The sequence below is a fragment of the Thalia democratica genome, unplaced genomic scaffold, assembly GCF_965202585.1.
Source record: "Thalia democratica unplaced genomic scaffold, ktThaDemo2.hap1.1 HAP1_SCAFFOLD_272, whole genome shotgun sequence".
NCBI lineage: Eukaryota > Metazoa > Chordata > Thaliacea > Salpida > Salpidae > Thalia > Thalia democratica.
The window spans coordinates 53,940-73,661 of NW_028139381.1; positions in this window are offsets into that span (position 1 = coordinate 53,940).

Below are 19,722 nucleotides of genomic sequence, written 5' to 3' on the forward strand. Positions count from 1 at the left end.
TTTTTTTTTTTTAGTTAGTATTATTTTTATTTATTTTTTTCAAATTTGATTTGTTATTTTTTACTTAAAGTTTTAAACTTGATTTATATATTTTTTTTTATTCAGTTATTAGATTTTCAAAATTTACCCCGTGGACATGAAAACTTGCCCTTTTTCACTTTAACAGCAAGATTTTTTTTTAATTTTTTCATGAAGCAACATTTAAATAACTTAAGTATATGTTGTTTTATTGCTAAGGCAGTTAATGAAACCTGTAAAGTGATCAAGTAGCACAATTTTTTATTGGATTATTTGTTTGCTAATTAAGCTTCATTTTTGATTTGAAGTTTTTTAAAATAATAAAAAAAACAATGAAAACATAGTTAAATTTCACTGGAGTATAAAAGTTAACAACAACTAAGTTATTTTTATGAAAACTATTTTATTTTACGAAACGTAAAAATAAAGGAAAAAAAAAAACATAGTGTAAATTAAAGTTAAAAGAGTTATTATATCTTGATGTCATTGCAATTATGTATATATATGCAGTTTAAACGAATTATAATAGACATATATAATGTGCGCAAAACAGCATTAATAAACACCTAAATTAGTCATTAAAAATAATCCATTAAACTACTATTTTCAAGATCTTATACCTTAAAAGTTTTAATATATTTTCTCAGCAAAAACAAATATGTTCTTGTATATAAATAGTGTTTATAAAAATAGTTCGATTACAACTTTAACTGTCAGTCGAACACTAGCTAAAAACATTAATTCTAAAACATCATTAATACACTAACAATTGTAACTGATGTTTAAATTTATCAGCTTTTATAAGAAACTATTAAGTCATTCGTATAAAAAATTTTCAGAAAATAACACTAGTTTAAATTTTGTTTGTAAAAAATAGCTAAATACATCAAAGATATATACTTCGTTTCAGTAAACATAACTTTCTGAAGTACAAGTTTCAAACAGTTATTGAACAAGAACTAGTTTAGAAAGTAAAACATGTTACAAAAATAACAAGTCAATTATATTTTAGATGTATTATTGCTGTTAAACCAAATTATTTTTCTTTAAACCAAGGGTGAGCTTTCACCCTGCCAGTTATGAGTCCGTGGGTAAACCTCTCTTTCTTGTCCTTGTTCAGAAGTTTCCTGATGAACGACTCGAAATTCCTCGAGCCCTCCGATACTTCAGGATCCTTACTGATCACCTCTTCTTTGCTGTTGAACGCACGTTTGCCCTCAACCTGAAAAAAAAAAACAAATAAAAATAATGAGAAAAAAAAGTAACGAAATATATGAATCAGATTAAATAAAAACCATGAAATAGAGAACCAGTCCCATGCTCCACCTATCCAAATCATACTCGTAGAATTTGTTTTTGTTGAACAATTCTGGGAGTTGGCAGCTCTCGGGTCCAGAGTACGACTGAATGACAAAGGGCTTAGTTTCTTCGGGTCCACTATAGTGGTTTGCGACCCAACGCTACATTTAAAGGTGTTTATTAAAACTAAATTGAGTAAAAAAACGAATATATTTATAAATAACTGATTTATTAAGAATTAATTTTAAAAATTTAAATTGATATGCAGCAAAAGTAAACCGTAAAGTCAATGTTTAATCTATTAAATTTTATTGATTTTGTTATAATTAATTTTCATAGTATTTTTACAAACTCTTAATACTGGACAACCAAATTAAACTTTTCGGAATTTTTTGTTGAAAAGTTTATTTGTTATTATAAAAACTTATTCTTTTAAATAGTGAAGAAAATAAATGTTACTTAGTAAAAAAAAACAAAGTTTGAATTATTTTTATATTATCAAAACCTACATAAAATGTATATTAGTAAAACAAAAAGTATAGAAACATTTTTTTGATAAAATACTAATAATAACACTATACTGAACTTAAAAGTATTACTAGAAAAATAACATATTTTTATAATTATTTTAAAAATAAATAAAAAGTTTTTACTAACATTTGTGCAAATCTTTTTGTATATATATAATAAAAAACTAGTAAACTTACGCGATAATGAGAAGCACAATCAAAATTTGAGAATTTAGTTTCTTTAGTTCTAGGGTTGATTATAACATTTTCAGCAGATATGTTTCGCAAAACAACTTTTATTTGGTGAATTTTTCTTAAGGTAGACCACAACTGTAAATGAAAAGGATTTGTTTGATTTGCTAACGTTTGTTATTTTTTCTTAGTAAAAATAGTACTCAAACTAAAAAGGAAGATTACAAAAAAACTACTTTATATTTAATTATCGATTATTTTTATACTAAGTAGAAGTCTTTAAAGTGTTTAAACTTACTAATAAAAAATATATTTGTAGAGTACTGACTTACATAAGCCCTTACAGGTTTTCACTAGCTTTTATAAATTAATTAAACATACTGAAAATTAAAATAGTTTTTTGTCAGGTAATAAACGTAACTTAGGACACTAACAAATAACTATTTGCATAAAACCAACATATTGTAATAAATCTGTAACACACCTCGAAGAATATATTTTTTGCAGTATTTTCACTCATTACACCATGTTTTTCTACAAATTCTTTTAAAGTATAAAACCCTTCACTTTCTTCGGTAACTATCGTATAATGTTTCTGATTCTTTACAAAAAAGTCGTACATCTCAACGATGCCTAAAATAACAATAGCTGATTGTGTTTTTATATAAAGCAACATGTTTTTTTTCTTACCACGTTAACAAAACTTATGCATTTTTGATATAACAAAAATATCTTAAAGTAATAAAATAAAATTATTTATAATATTGTAGATAAGCACATTTAATTTTTGTAATTACTACTATAAGGATTAAAACACTATTTATAAACTATTTAAAGCTCTTCTTAAATCTTAAACTTAAATTAAAAGTTACCATAATAAAGTTAAACTTTTTATAAAATGTTTTCATTATAATAATCTAAAAACTTTTTATTTTAAGATTCTTTGAAGTTAAAGTTTTTGAAACTCTAATTAACTTCAGTCCAACAACTAGAATAAAAAAACTAGTAAAAAAAATTCAATATCAATTACTAAATAAACACCCAAAATAAATTAATGTTTTAAAACTGCTATGACTACACGTTAGTAAATAATCTAGATATTGTTTATTGCAATCTACCAAAATATATATAGTAATAGTGTTATTCTACGTATAGATGACAAATAAAATATAAAAATAAATACTTAAATAGTATCTGTATAAACCTTTGCTTTCCAGGTTCTTATCCTCATCGTGTATAGCTTTCCAGTGCATTAAGACTTCAATTGGAATGTGTTTTTCACAATGAATTTCCATGTGGGATTTATACTGTCCAATTTTCACTTGTTTCACTCTTACTTTAAATCCACTTTTTATGTGGGTACCTTAAATAAAAATTCCGGTACAAAATGCTTAATAAAATAACTTAAAATGCGTAAAGTATAAATTTGTATGTATTTTAATAAAACCAATATAGTATACATAAAGATCAGTGTGAGTTGAATAAAAGCTGAATTAGAAAATTGTTTTAAAGCTTGCATTTTATTTTCAAGAAAAAAAAATTGAAAAGTTGAAATTAAAAGTTTCTTTTTTCTTGCTGACTCATCTTTTTTTAGCTTAGACTGACCGTTAAGTATACTAGCTAAAATTCATACTGAATTAAATCTTTAGATATTTAGTTATTTTTTGGTGTAATATTATAGGCTATGAAAATAGTTTTAAGATTAAACAGAACTAAAGTAAATACTCTAAATAAAATATCGACATTTAAACAAAATTTAGCTAAAAATCCTACAAACGAGTATGTTTATATACGCTTATTTTTTGTTTTGAGCATTTTAATTTTATTTAAATAACGATATTTATTTAAAATATTTTTATAACCTGTAAATATTTCTCGCACATCATCCTTGTAAATACTCCTCCCAGTTGTGTAGTGCTGATCAAAATCGTTTCGTAATTTATACGAAGGATCGTTTTCAAAGTTCAGCATTTTATTCGTTGCTGAAAGAAGCTGTTGTGTAGAGCTTGGAGAAGGCACATAAGAAGAAGTGGCAGATTGTTGTGAGTTAACAATCGACTGATGAACTGGTTTTTGAGTGTTAACAATCGACTGAGGAACTGGTTGTTGAGAGATAACAACCGACTGACAAACTGGTAATTGTGAGTTAACAATCGACTGACAAACTGGTTTTTGTGAGTTAATAATCAACTGAGGATCTGACTTACTTGACTGGTGATAAATGTATTCGTTTAAACTTGGACTTTTGTTTATACAATCTGAAAAACTAAAGTTTTTTATCTTATTTCCCTGAAAATGATTTCCTTTTATTTTTTTGGGATGCATGTACATATGATGAGATGAAAAATCTATGTGGTCCAGTGTGTCAGTATTTTGAGCAGGAGAATTATGTTTTGTGTTTTGAAGCTTGTTATTATTGTGGACGAAACATTCATGTATTTTAGGTGTTTGATGTGTAGTAAGTGCATTACTCATGCTAGAGTGAGTTGGTCTGGTCGGTTGGTGCATAGAATTGCTTAATATTTTGTTCATACTTGCTGCAGAATTATAGCTCTGGAATTCATCTGCCGGATTTAGATTTCCTTGAACACTTTGTTGCTTGTTTTTCTGCAAGATCATCGAATTGTAAAGCTCATTTGTATGCTGGCATTGGTAGTCATGAGCGTTGAGAGTTTTTTGTTGATTATTCGAAACATGAGACTGACTTCGATGCATGTTCATATATGTATGAGCTTTGTTGACAGAACCATCAAACCTTTGTGATGTATGGTTTGAAGTGTGTACATTATACGGGCTCCCATCGTTTCTGATTTGTCCATACAATGGTTTGTTGTGAACGTTGTTCATACTGGCTGAAGAACTAAAGCTCTGTAACTGAGCTGTTGGATGTTGATTTCCTTCAACAGTTTGTTGTATGACATCGTTTTGATGCATTTTCGTCGAATTGTAAGCCACACTTGGCAAGTAGCTATGTTGTTGTGCAGAAAAATTCTCTGCATCTAGTATCATGTGAAAATCTTTGAAAGAACCTCCATGCTTTTGTGATGGTCGCTGGGTAGTTTGAAAGACTTTAGAAGGATTATTTTTACTTTTTATTTGTTGTTGCTGGTAATTCGCATACTGATGCAAATCAAAACTATTGAAGTCGTGTTGCTGATTTCTATTTCCTTGATAGTTTGGTTGCGTAACGTCGTTTTGCTGATGCGTCATTGGATTACTAACAACGTTTGTATGTTGGTGTTTATAGTTTGTAGCGTTTACAACATTTTGTTGTTGATAGGTCGCAACCGGAACTCGGTTTTGAGTTTGTTGATATGGACAGTCAAAACCAGTAACATATGTTTGCTGCTTCAAAATAGGAGCTTTGTTTTCAACTGGATTGATTCTTTGTTGGTAGTTAGAGTCAACACAAGAACTTTTTGGGAAATCCGAAACATAAGGCTGGTTTTGATCTGGGATGCTCACATGTGGACAGTTTGCAGGAGACGGTTGAACAACACGCGACTGGGGAATTTGTTGCAACGTATTAACTTGATGCTGGTTATCTAAACTATTGTCAGAGCTTAGTAGGTTCATGTTGTAGCCATCACAACCCTGATCACTTTGAGAGCTTGCAAAAGGTTGAGAGGGTAAATCATTTTTAATTCTCTTTGAGTTACAACTAGCGGTTTCATCATCAAGCATACCACTTCTCTTTTGTGCTTGACCACTGTTTTGTTGTTGGTTTTCATAATATGCATCAGAACAATGTTGCGGATGGTTATTATCCATATGTATTTTCTGGTAATTTTATATCTATATATATATAGATTTATTTATTTACTTTCTGTATATTTTGGAATTTTAGGATTAAGATTTTTTATAATAACTTCAAATCAACTTTATTTTTTTATAGTCGTTTATAAACCTAAATAACTTACATTTTAGAGAAAATTGAAGGTAGTCATATTTTTGCTAAAACGATTATTCAACAAACATTAAATATTGAAACAATATTAATCAAAAAAATTACACTTCAATAAAAAATGTATTAGTTTCTACTTGTAATTAAAATAATAATTTACCTAAAAATATAAACTCTATTTTTTTTTTATCGTAAGAGCTGTTATTAATCAATTTTTTAATTTTAAATTAGGCTTCGAATGGCATTATATAATAATTGTTGAAGTGTTTATATTTTTTCAACTTCTTTTACAAATCATTAGCTTGTTCAACATCATATTCAAACTATTTTTGTTTAAATAGAAATTTATTTGAATTTTTAGTATTTTAAAGAAAATAAACAACTGTGATTGTTTGATAAAAGAAGATATACTAACCTTAAATATATATTTTATGCTTTACAAATATGCTATATTTTTAACAATATAAAGCTACCAATATTTAAAGCTGTTTTTATATAACCTAAAAAATATTTTTTCTCAAGTAGTTCATTAAAAAATACTTTTAGATGTTCCGACTATTTATTCTCTAATTTTAACATTAAGAAAAACTACTAATAACTGTTTGCTAGTAATACTTTTAATTAGTATAAAACTTATACTTAAATTTTTTTTTTCTCTAAAAACTAAAAGTTTGATTAAATTTTGGTTTGAGAAAACTTATTTTATCCGATTTAAGAAAGTTAATACTAACTACTTAATTTTATTTCTAATAAATTTTTAACCACTGGTTAAAATGATATATGGATTTCAATTTTAAGGCTTATAGATATTTAACTGAACTAGACACACTGCAGTACTTATCTCAAAAATCTGGTATAAGTCTTAAAAATAGAACAAAGATAATAAAAATAAGTATTTTTCTGCTTTATATAAATGATCAATTAAAATAAATATACATTTTCAATATAAAAACTCTTATTTGCTTTGAAAGACTTTTTAATTCGAACCTTTTAAACTTTTAAACCTTCAAAACGGTTTTAATTTAAATTAGTCTAAACTTTTTATTATTCTTTAAAGTAGAAACATCTAGTCTTTTTGTTTTCTTAAGATTTTAACTTAAAATAGATAACTATTATTAATATATAAGCTATATTTGAAATCTTGTTTTTGTTGCTTAGTATACAACTGACGAAATAAGCATAAAATATGTATTGTTCTGAAAAAATGAGTCTTATTTATATTGTTAGAAAAAATTTATTAAAGTGTCAAAAAATGTTTAATTTTCTAAAAAAGTATATCGATTACTAAAATTTTTTTTTTTTTGAAAACCTGTTTAAAATTTTATTCTAAAACAAAATAATGATGTACTAAAAAATAAATTGATCTCCATATCTTATAACATTGAAGAATTCAACCAAAAATCTACTATGGTTTCAATTTTTTGTTTTTAATTTTTTTTCAATACTAACTAAATAAACAAGACTTTAGTATATTTTAAACTATGGTTTTAAATTATGAGATAGAAGTATTATATAATTATACAAATTAAAAATTAAAGTATTTCTTTACAACGTAGCTTTTAAATTTCGTACAAATACTTTCGTTACTATATTATTAATAAATAAAGAAAAATTGTAATGACAAACATTATTAACTTTAACAATAAAATAAACAAATGCCTATAAGTCATTTCGCTATTAACTGTGCAGCAGTAGTTCTTTTATCTTACTTGCTCATAATATTTTATCTAATTGGTAACAAAATTTCTTGAAGTATATACAAAATTAACCTTTTATTTTAATTAATAAGCTAACTGAATAAAAATAAAAAGATCTAGTGAGAAACTGCAGTAAATACATCAGTGGTGTTAAGCTTTTGAAAACTTTACACAAAAAAATAATTGACACAATATGTAAGCACACAAACTAGACTATGAAACTAAAATATATACAAACTCTCTTTAATTCTTTAAAAGCACTGATTTTGTTTTGCAAATTTAAATTCTTAGTATGTAAGTAAGCGATAAGATCTGACAACTTATGTTTCGATTAGAAACTTCTAATATAAAAACAAAACAAACTTCATCTACAATTAATTTTTCACATTTTGAAAACTTTTTCATTTTATAATGAATACCTTATGTGCAAGCAACTGTAGATAAGTTAATTACTGTGAAGTCACTATTGTCACAATGAAAAAAAAACTTTAACAAAATTTAAGCTAATTAACCTTTTATATAATGAAAACTATACGTAAATATTTTTAAGTGTAATTATTTATTAGGTAAATATTACATTATATATTTTATCAATGGTTGTTACTGTGGCTAACACTGTTTTTCCTAAAAGGATCCTAAGAGTCTTTAAATAACAAAAAAATAACATAATACTAATAAACTAATTAGGTAGCAAATAGTACATCTAAAATAATATTAGTTTTGGTCTGAGAAGTCAGAAATTATTTCTAGATAAGAACAGAGTGACTTTTAATTATTTTGAGTCCTGATTTATTAATGACTTCTGTCCTAATAAAAAACTGGCTGTTTAGAAAAATTATAAAATTTTTATGTAATATTATTTTTAATACAACTGTTAACCTTTTAATTATTGACCTAATGCTACAAATAATAAAATGAGATTTAATCCAGATAATTTTTCAAAATTGTGGTCCAATTAGATCCGGTTGCAAATAAAATAACTTTAAAATACTTTAAATATTAACACTTTACTACTTTTTTTTTCTTAGAAAAGTAAAATGCCACATTTATAGTCAGCCGGGTAAGTTCTTTCGTAGTCTGGGAATATCAAACAATATATCTAGGCAGGTGGCTCAAACTTTAAAAAAAAAAAATTTTTACATATAATAAGCAATACTTTGTTAATATTATCATTTAATACCCTCTTATGTGTCAAAATCAAATATTTATTGTTTTTTAAATATATTTGATATAAAAATATCTGTATTTTACTTATCTAGCACATGTAGGTTTTAAATTGAAAATAATTAAAAGCCAAAAATTTCTGATTTGGACGTCTGTATGTTTTCCATCTCTATCGCATGAACATGTTCTAGCTAAGAACTACGTTGAAATAAACTAACCATTAACTAACTTACTATTTTTCAATTTAATCAACTTTATAATTAATAAAGGATAGATATTTAGATACAGTCAAGCTTGCAAAAAAAAATCTTATCATAAAAGTTGTACTAAGCAAAAACACTGAAATTATATCTAACTATAAGTTAAACGTTTTATAGAGGTTGATAGTGATAGAACTGTTATGGTAAAATTATTACAACTCAATAGTTAAACAAAGAAAAATCTCTTGTTTATTAAAGTTTTACAAAAATAAAGTGGCCCTGTCAAATATATGTTAAAATTTTTTTTGATATAGTTTTATAAAGTATAGCGGTTTTATTTCTACAAAAAAAAGTATGCTCTATATGAATAATTGAATTTAGATCCGGTCGTGCAGTTAGGATCTGGCAAAAAATGAACTCTGATCTACTTTTGAAAATATATAGGATCTGGATAATCGCAAACAGATCTGATCACTATCAGATCTTTAATGTTAATATAACACTAACACTTAAAATGTAGACTTACATCACGTTTTTTTGTATATAAAGATTGTTTTTATGATCAAACATACACTATATGGAATCAAAGAATCTAGTTTATTGAACGTCAAAAAAGTATCGCTCAAAACATTTGGTCCTAGGTCCTGGTGCACGAAAAACTTTTCGAGTTCATAAAGAATTAATAAATAGTATTAATTTTATAAAAAAAACAAATTAACGTTCACCATAAACGTATAGTATTATTGCAAGACCATTTAGGTAGCTTACTTCAGTGATAATTGAAATGTTAATTGTTTGTTAAAGCAATAACGTTCAAAGTAGGTTTGTAACGTTCAAAGTACAACTCACAGTTTTCTCGTAGATAAATAATCCATTTGATTAATCATAATGATAAAAAGCTATAAACATCTAGAAAATATGGATTTTTTAACACGATTATTCGAGGCTATGAAATTTGAGCCTTCTTTGAGCCTTTCTATCTCTGCTAAGCTGTGAAAAACTAGAAAAGAGAAATTTTTAAAAGAATGACTTGGGGCTATGAAAATTTGAGCCTTCTTTGAGCCTTTCTCTCTCTGCTAAGCTTAGAAAAACCAGAAAAGAGAGATTTTTAAAAGGATGATTTGGGGCTATGAAACTTGAGCCTTCAAGAGACTTGAAACTTTTCTCTCTTTGCTAAGCCGTGAAATGTTATTAGTAAGCTCTTAAAAGATATTAAATATAACTTTTTAAATATAATTTCTATGATATTTTGTAAATATTCCATTTTTACTGAGTTTAACAAACTTCTATAATATCACTAATACATTAAAAATGGCAAAAAATACAACTTTAATAAAGTTAGAAAATTATTTTGTACAATTAAATACTCTACCATTACTTACTAAATACTACTAAATACTTATTAGCACTAAATACTTCAGTATTATAAAGTATTTGTGTTTTTAGTCTGTGAATAAAATATCCGAAACTTTTAAGTTGTTTTTCAATTCTTTGTAAAAACTACTTAAGACTAAACAGATATGACTAAAAGAATAATTTAAAATAAGTTATAAACAAAATATCCTTAAAAAAGTAATGTTAGTTTTTAATTCTATTAAAAAAGTTAACAAAGGAAACATACAAAAATATAATAAAACTTCCCTTAACAACACTTAAACTAAAATAAACAAATAAAGAAACAAACACAAATTAGTTTTTAAAAAAAAAACTTAGGTATAACATAAGTAAATATTTTACCTTGTTGACCTAAACACACTATATGTACTGTACATTGTACATGCTAATAATAAACTAAATAATAAAATAAAAAAGGAAAGAAGACGAGACTCTCACATTCTTATATTTTCATTACATACCTTGAAGACATGTTTGTTTGTAATTGAATACGTAACTACATATACACATTTTTCATTAGATTTTGTTAAAACTGACATTTTCTTTAAAGCTACTTAATATATCATTTTTAAATCATTAAAAATCTTAGTTTAGTTTGATAAACTGTATATAACACGATGATAAGGTTTTTTTTATTTAATTTATTCTTTTACAAATTCTTAAATAGTACAAATGTCTTTTGCTTTATCTTAACTCAAAATATTTAGACAATTAAAATTTGTTGTTTGTTTTAATATTTCAACCCTAGCTTATAATTTTTCACTATTTTCCTCTGTTAAATTATTATAGGTTGATAGCTAGCTAACAAATTTATTTTTAAACAGAATGAAATAAGCCATCGAACAGACTGCTACAGTTACAAAACAAAATTGTGATCTAACAAAAAAATTATAATCGATTACTTACTGTTCACAAAATTAACTGTAAAACCTTTTACTTTTATTTTTTTAAATTTAAACTAAAAAAATAAAAAATTGTTATTATTAAGGTTTAGATTTTTAAAGGTTACTCAAGTCAAATACTGTTTCATGGTACTCTACTACGAAACATATAATTTAAAAAGTTAAAAATTTTACTTTTAACTTTACAATTAACTTGCTTATAATATCTTTTAGCATTGAAATTAATAATTTTTCTGCATTTACATTTTCTGCAATTTGATGAAATCACTTTTTATATGAGATAATCAACCAGTCGGTCAAACTTCCTAAAACTAGATCAGCAATGGTGTTTTAATATTTATTTCATTATTTGTGAAATAAGCTGCTCATTCTTTTGTAGTTTTTTATTCTATGGTAAAATAATTTTGGAATATGTCCATTTAGAAATTTATTTAAGTATATTGTGCGAATTAAATAAGTTACTTAGCTTTAACTTCTAAATGTCCTAAACTCGTTATTTAAGAGATTTTTATAATGTCAGGTTTTCAGATACGATTTTAGATTAGTAAACGTACGGTCCAGATCCGGTCAAATTTCGGCCCGCTAAGTAACTTGAAAACTAATTGGGCAAAACAGATAAAGTTTAGCTTTTTTTTTACTTAATACTTTGAAATACGCTTTCAATTTTAGTTTTCAGTTAACAATATTATTTCTTAAATCACAATAATATTATATCAATTTATTACAAATTTGCTCAAGTTTTTTAGATTTCTTTTATGTTAGTTTTTTTAATTATGCAGCCCGCAAGTATATTTATTTAACAAGTCGACACTAGAAAAGATATTTTATTAAAAATGACTTGCTGACTACAAAAGTTGTCCTAACCTAAATGACTCATTAGTTTCAAAACAATTTATATTTAAACAGAATTTATTACAGATTACAAAAAACTTTTTAATATTAAAGCATTTAAATACACTTTACTTGGCTTATAAGACATGTAAATTACTTTGAACACAGCCCAAAATTGCGTGCATAAGAAGTTTCAGACTAAATTAAATTTATAATACAATTTTATGGATCAAAATTGCTTACACAAGAAGAAAAAAATACTTTATAAAGTCACGGGGATCGATTTCTTTTTTTAATATCTGAAAAAGTGACGATTTAGTAAATGAGTTTTGGAAACCCTGCTGTAAACCATAATTTTGAAAACTAAACATGATATTTCAAAATTCTTCAAATTTATACTTTAATTATTTTTCAGGGTTGTTTACATATTTATAAATGATTTTTTATGTTTCGGTTTTGTTACGACTTAATAAACATTAGAAAACTTAAGCAAAAACTTGTATTTTTTTATTTTTTTATACCGACAAAGTTAATGTTTCAATAAAATTTAAGAAATGTAAATTTGCATTTGAAATACAACGTTTTTCGCTAAAAACAAACTCAACGAAACGTGCGTACTAAGAGTAAGTTAACAATACAATTGATGCAGGATTTGCTTTCATGTTATGAACATGAGAGGAAAGTCTTTCTTACGAGTTGATTGTCAGCAGACTAATAACGGTTGTCCAGCATTTCGTTTGTACGGTACGTTCTTAGGGAACATGCACACTAGGGTTGCACCCCCGACCTTAAATCCTGAAAGTCAGCACTGATGAGTAGGAGGAGCTTGCTATTGACCGAAGGAAAACGAATATATTATAAGCAACCGAAGACTAAGAAATGATAATCAGAATTAGTTGTATTTAGTTTTTAATTTACTACTTATTTATCATTTTTTATTTCATTTTTTTTTCTACGTTTTTAATGTTGTGAAGCTTGTATTTTTTGAGCACAACACGCATACTCGATTTCGGATGAGATCGGGACTATTGTATTAAAATATAATAATGTTGTCTCTATGTTTTAAACTAATCATACAGTTCTGTAAAATCTTACTAGTGTAGTTTGTAGTATTATTTCCATACAAATCTTTATAACTATCAGATTATAAAAGAGTAGCTACGTTAGTTTTTGATAAATTGACTTGAAATTTGTACTTATTTCCTTTTTTATCTTTAAAACAAAGCTCAGTAAAACGTATAAAAATTTCGAGATGAATAAGTATAATGTAACTTTTATGAAAACCGCTCAGGATACTATTTTGTTGTTGTATTATAAACTGATGAGCAATTAATAAAGTTTCGCAATTAACAAGTCTAGTTTACAGTTTTAATTTAACCTGGTGTTGACAGATGTTTTAAGAAATTTATTATAAATGAGATTCAACTAATAAAACTGTAAATCATGAAACATTTGTGAGAAAAAAAGTATTTTAAAAAAAACTTTAAATTATACATATAATGTCAATTTCTTGATCTGCATATCAGCAGCAGATAGGTGATAATTCCCTGCACTTAGTATTTATATTGCTCAGGGTTTCCCAAACTTTTGTTTCAAATGGACTCCTGTAAAGAAATTAAATAAGCTATAGCATTCTTTAATAAGATTACTCAAAAAACTACTATCAAAAACATCTTTTTTTCGCTCTTCATCAACATCTCCAGAATATTTAGTGTAAGTTTCAAATTATGACCTCATGCCCCCCCCCCCTTTGCTGCTCTGAGCCCGCTGATTACCTGTCATGGCCCTCGAAGTACACTTTGGGAGACCCTGATACTGCTGAACATGTCTTTCGCGAAGTTACATCAAGCGATTTTGACTGATTTTTATTGTTTCCTTATCTGAACTTTATTAAAAAAGCATCAGTATTTGCATCGTCTCATTCTAGGATTTTCACTTAACACCAAATACAACTTCATATGCCTTTACATCGTTATTTGCTAATTTTCATACGCATTATATATTATAAACAACATTACAACTTCTTTAGAAAACAAGTCGTGAATTTCTAATACTTTTTTAAATTCTTAGACTTATTAAATATAAAGGTAATATCTATTGAACTAAGCAACAAATGTTTACTAGACTAAAACTTAAATATTTAAGTTTATCATTAGTCGCAGCGCAGTTTCAACTAATTAAAAGTTAAAGATTTATATTTTAAATTAGATCAAAATTTATAAAGTTGAAAATTATTTATATTTTAAATTTTGCATCAAGTGTAAATTTAGTTTGACAACTATTAAAGTATTTATTGAGTAAGAGATATAAGTTTACCTTAAAGTTATAGTTTAATTAAGTTAAATGAATATTAACTTGTACATGTCGAATAAATTACTAAGCTTTAACTTGTTGAAAAAATTACAAGACGACAAAACAAAGTATAGTTTTACAAAATTTGTTTTAAAGACACAAGAAAAATATTTTAGTTAACTAAGTCAACAGCAACTCCTAATTCCAAAAACTATCCACTAATTTGTAGGGATGAAAAGATTAAATAAAATAACATATTTTCTTAGTCGTCTTAAAAATAAAAAACTGTTACAATATTAATAAAAAAAAGACGGCCAAAAAAATATTTTCCTAGCTTTAATAGCTACTTGCCAAAAAATAAAGTGAGTATAAGTCCTGTTTTAACTATTTTGATCCTTTTATGCGTTTATTATACTCGTAATGTTTTAAACTTTAAATATTATTTTCTGTTAAGTTAAAAACTAAACATTATTTTGTAATTTATCATGAAAAGCTATGAATCACTACTGATGCTCTCCGAGCTACTTGCGTCACTAGTTTCTTTTGAAATCGCCTCTGTGACAAGCTTGGCAGCTTTGACAGGAGCTAGATTCACGTTTGTTTTAGGCCATTCCCCGGTTGTGCTCATAACTTCGCGACCACTTCTAACTACAATTAAATATTTCATTTAAATAAAAAATATATATTAATTAAATATACTATATGAAATTGTAACTTATTATTTACAAATAAAACAAAATAACTGCTTTAACATTTTTATTTAAGTGAATGGACAAAACAATACTTGTGGTTCCGCTTCACCGGTTAAGAGTGATGTTCAGTCTTCTCCGATTATCGTGGTTTGAAGATTTTCTGCTGATCACGCATCGTTGCATTGGTCGCTTGAATCGTGCGGCGAATAAATACAGTTGACTTTAAGTAAGAACATACACTGTTTTAAGCGTTGCTCAACAAAAAACTCAGTTGGAATGTAATCACTGGTAGTAGGTTGTAGAAGTTATTATATCAATCAACTTATTCTATAAGTTCTAAACTCAATGGCACGCTAACGACTCAACTCCAAGTATGCGCCCCGTCGACGTTGCTAAAGTAGATTCACCAGCAAGGCTTGCAAACAACTTTGCTGGAAAGTTTGCAATCACTACTTGTGACGTAATAAAGCCTCAGACAACACTTGATGGGCGTTGTAAGTAAGGCAAAGGATTGAAAGTTGGCGTGGTGGTGCTTCTTGTTAAACGACAAAATACCTCCCCTCTCTCGTTATGCTCGGCTGCTTACATACGTCATATCTCGTTTACTCGAGTTTTATTTCTAGTATATTTTGAGTTGTTTACAGGTTTATAAATGTTTTTTTTATGTTTCAGTTTTTGTTACGACTTAATAAACATTAGAAAGCTTAAACAAAAAATTTGCGGGCCGCACACCTATAAATAAAATGCTCGCCGGCCGCAGTTTTGCTATTTGAGGGCCGCAGTTCGCATGCGGGGTCACTAATTGCCGACCGCTGCTTTACTTTGTATCATAAAATTTACATACTGATATAAATTTTAGTAAAACATTCTAGAAATCAACCACATCGAATCGCTTTATCACGTTTGTTTTGTTTTCTTTCAGAGTAATCCTGTCACTTTCTTTAAATTTAAAACGGATTTTTGAAAGATTAATAACCAAAATGAGTAGGGATTATTTTATTGATGAAGAAATAATTATTTTTAAGGTGTCATTAATTTTTTAAAGATTGGACTGAGAAAAATGTTTAACAATTGCGAATAATACTGTATGAGAGATTTTAACTGGTTTACTCTACTTTAGTATCTGTAGTTTGAGCCTTCAAGATTTTGTATAACTCTATAACCATGATCGCTTAGGTAGCAAAAGTTTCTTTGATTTCAACAGAACTTTTAAATATTAATTTAGATAAACAATGGCATTAAAAAAGATAAGTTATCACAATGGCCTTATTGATTTTGATAAACTTGACGTTTTTTTTATTACTTTTTATTCTAATTCATCGCCTATTTAACCAAGATTTAGTATGTTTGCAGTAAATAATAATAAACATTATAAATTCGTTTGACATGTTTATTTAAAGTATTGACAGCAAAATATTCATAGTTTTTTTAAGCACAAACAGAAAGTCTCTAGTTATAAGTTACACATTAAAAGAAAGAACAATAAAAAAAGTAATTATCCAAATAAATGGAATATATTTACTAACTTGCGCATATTTTCCTTCAAATGCTCTGCTACCGACGTTTGGAAAAACTTTTTAAAGTTTGCATGAAGTTTTTGCCAACAGGATTTTGTGAAAGATGAAGTTTGGCAAAAAACAATAAAACAAATCTGGGACAAGAAATTGCCAAGAAAGCGAATTGACCCGCGAGTAATAGAATAAAACAAAGAGCAAATAAATTTTACCAAGAGGTAAAAACCAAACATGCGCGCTACAGTGTTTTCTATTGCCTTTTACTTCGAAGAGATCACAGTAGCATTCGCCTCGGAGCCTTGAAAGCTTCTCGAAAGTCCCCTGATCTACACGATTTTCGTTTTTGAGTAAGTAGTCATCAACGAGGTATAATAACTCTTTACATCTGAGTTCCACTTCTTCCTTATGTTTATCTTCATCATCTTCACCTGTTGGTAGTAGTAAAAAATAAACATTTTAAATTTTGATTATAATACTTGTTTTCTAATCACTGACTTTAGATATTTATGTTTTATTTAGTCAATAAAACGTCAATTTAGTATAAAATGATAATATTTGGATGTTATGACTAATATCGTTGTGTTTTACATAATTTACATAATCCCTAAACAATAAAAACTTATAAAAATATATAACAACAACTATTTCTACTTTTATCTTACTAATAGTCTAATGTATTGATACGCCTTTATAAACAGAATGCAGTAAACAAAAGGTATTTAAACTTCATCACTTACAATACAATTTCAGTTTGTATTTTAACTCAATAAACTATGCTGTTTCGAATACTTTACTTTTTTTACTTTAACGTTTTAAAACTTTTAAGTTTATATCCAGGTAAATGTTATGGTTGTTCCAATTAAAACAGACTTAATAGATTTAATGACGTGTTAAACACAAACAGCTCTTGCCTTATGTCAAAAAGATGTGCAAAATAAATCTACTTTTTATTGTTTAAATTCTTGCTGATTATGGAAGCAAAAATTTATCTTGGTTTTCAAAAACTTGCTTAAGCTACATCTATCTAGCCCAAGTCAGCCTGAGTTTAAGATAAGTTAATATCAATAGATAATCTGAAAAAAAATATCATTTAGGCTTAAAAAACTATCCATTTGTAGTAATAATATAAAAATTAGTACCTAAAAGTTAGATAAAAATACTCTTTAATTGATAAAATATAACTTTAGATTTTGAAATAAAAATTAACAAGCCAAGGTCAGATACTGTTTTTTAATTAAACATATTGCAAAAAATCTTAATACTAAACTATTAAAAATTATCAAGGCAAAAACTTAAATGGTAAAAACAGAAATTAAAACTAATGAAATTAGTTTAATGTTTATATCCTGATATTTGGCTATTGTTCTTTTACTTTGAAACAAGTAAAGAAATTGTATAAAAAAGTATTTTATACAAGAGTATTAATGAGATGTAGCAATAAGAAACAAGAAAAGTTTTCACTATATTTATTTGACATAAATCCACAAAATAATAAAAATATTTCTTTAATTTATCAATAATTAACTCTTAAACCTTTCAAACAACTTATCTAACCCTAAACCTACCTTCCTTAAAAGTTTTACTACTCCAAGTTATTTTTGACTAACATATGTTTCCTCTAGCTCTTTAAATTACCAGTGTTATCATTAGATTTCTTCAACTAATATACAATTCTTTTACCTAATAATTCCTGATTACATTACTAATCAGTATATTTAACGGTAGTTGATTTTTAGCGTTTTTTATCTTAATCATTGAACTTTTAGAAGTAAAAAAGCTAACCTATTTTTTATACCATGTAATAAGTGCTAAAGTTAACCAAAATGGTTTTTACCAGTTTCTACTTCTAAAAGAAAGTATTAAAATTAAAATACAAAGACTGTACATCTACTAGAATTCACAGAAGTTTAAAAAAAAGTACATTATACTAGCTTAAGAATTTGATAACTTCAAACATATAATGAGTTTTGCACAAAAACTTAAAATGAGATTATTTTTTTGAAACTTGCTTATATAATTCAACAGGTACAACTTTGCATTAATTTTTCTAAATTAAATACAATTTTATGTGTTTGTTTTTATACAATTAAGATAAAAGTTTCTCCGTTGTTTGAATAATTGTTAGATTGTGTGTTTGAATATTCTGTTTATTTAGTTGAATGTTTTTAACAGTTAGTATTTACACAAAAACATTTTGAGCTTTAAAAAGTTTAAAGCTAAAAAAAACAAGGTTTTAAAGTTATTAGTAAGAGTTTATTTTAATGTAACAAAAGATCGAAATTTTTAAAGTGTTTTTCATAAAACAATTTTAAAACAACTACTTTAAAAACATAAGAAAGTTAGGTATACCAGATATAAATACCACTCAGCATTTTAAACGTTAAAATATTGTAAAAAGCTCGTCGAAAACTCCAAAATAATTGTAGATATTGAAATACATGAAATTTAATAACAAAATCTCGATGTTTATGACTTTTTAACAGTAAAGAGTGAATCAAATTTAAAACATTTAAATATTTTAACTTAAATTACTTTGATTTAACAAAATAAAAATCCTTTTTTATTATTATCTTAGTTTTATTTCGCACAATAAAAACAAAATGTATTTAGACAAAGTGAAATTAGCAGCTATTTAAAACGAAATTGCTGTTTTATACATATTAACTTGTTTGTATAAAGATGGTAACTAAAAACAATAACATGATTATTAGATATAACAAAACGTAAGTATTTTGTTTTTGCTTCAACTTTGAAAGTTTGTACGTATAAATACATTTTCTTGTTGTAGTTTATTGAACAACTAAAAAACGCTTAAAAAATTTGCTCCTAGAACCTGGTGTACGAAAAAAAACTTCATTTATCGAGTCGCAGGCCACTTGTATACATTTTAACTTCTTGTCCAGGAGAAAATTTAGACCTAGTATCTGTGTTTTTTACTATTATTTGTTTTTGTTTTATCATAATATTTTTTTAGGTAAACTTTTTGAATTGAAATGGTTTAAATATTCCAAATATGTTTTAAGTATTTTCTTATACATAGTTGTTTAATAAACATACAGTAATTTAATTTATTTTATTCTACAGCACTTAATAAACACCACAAATTATAAAAA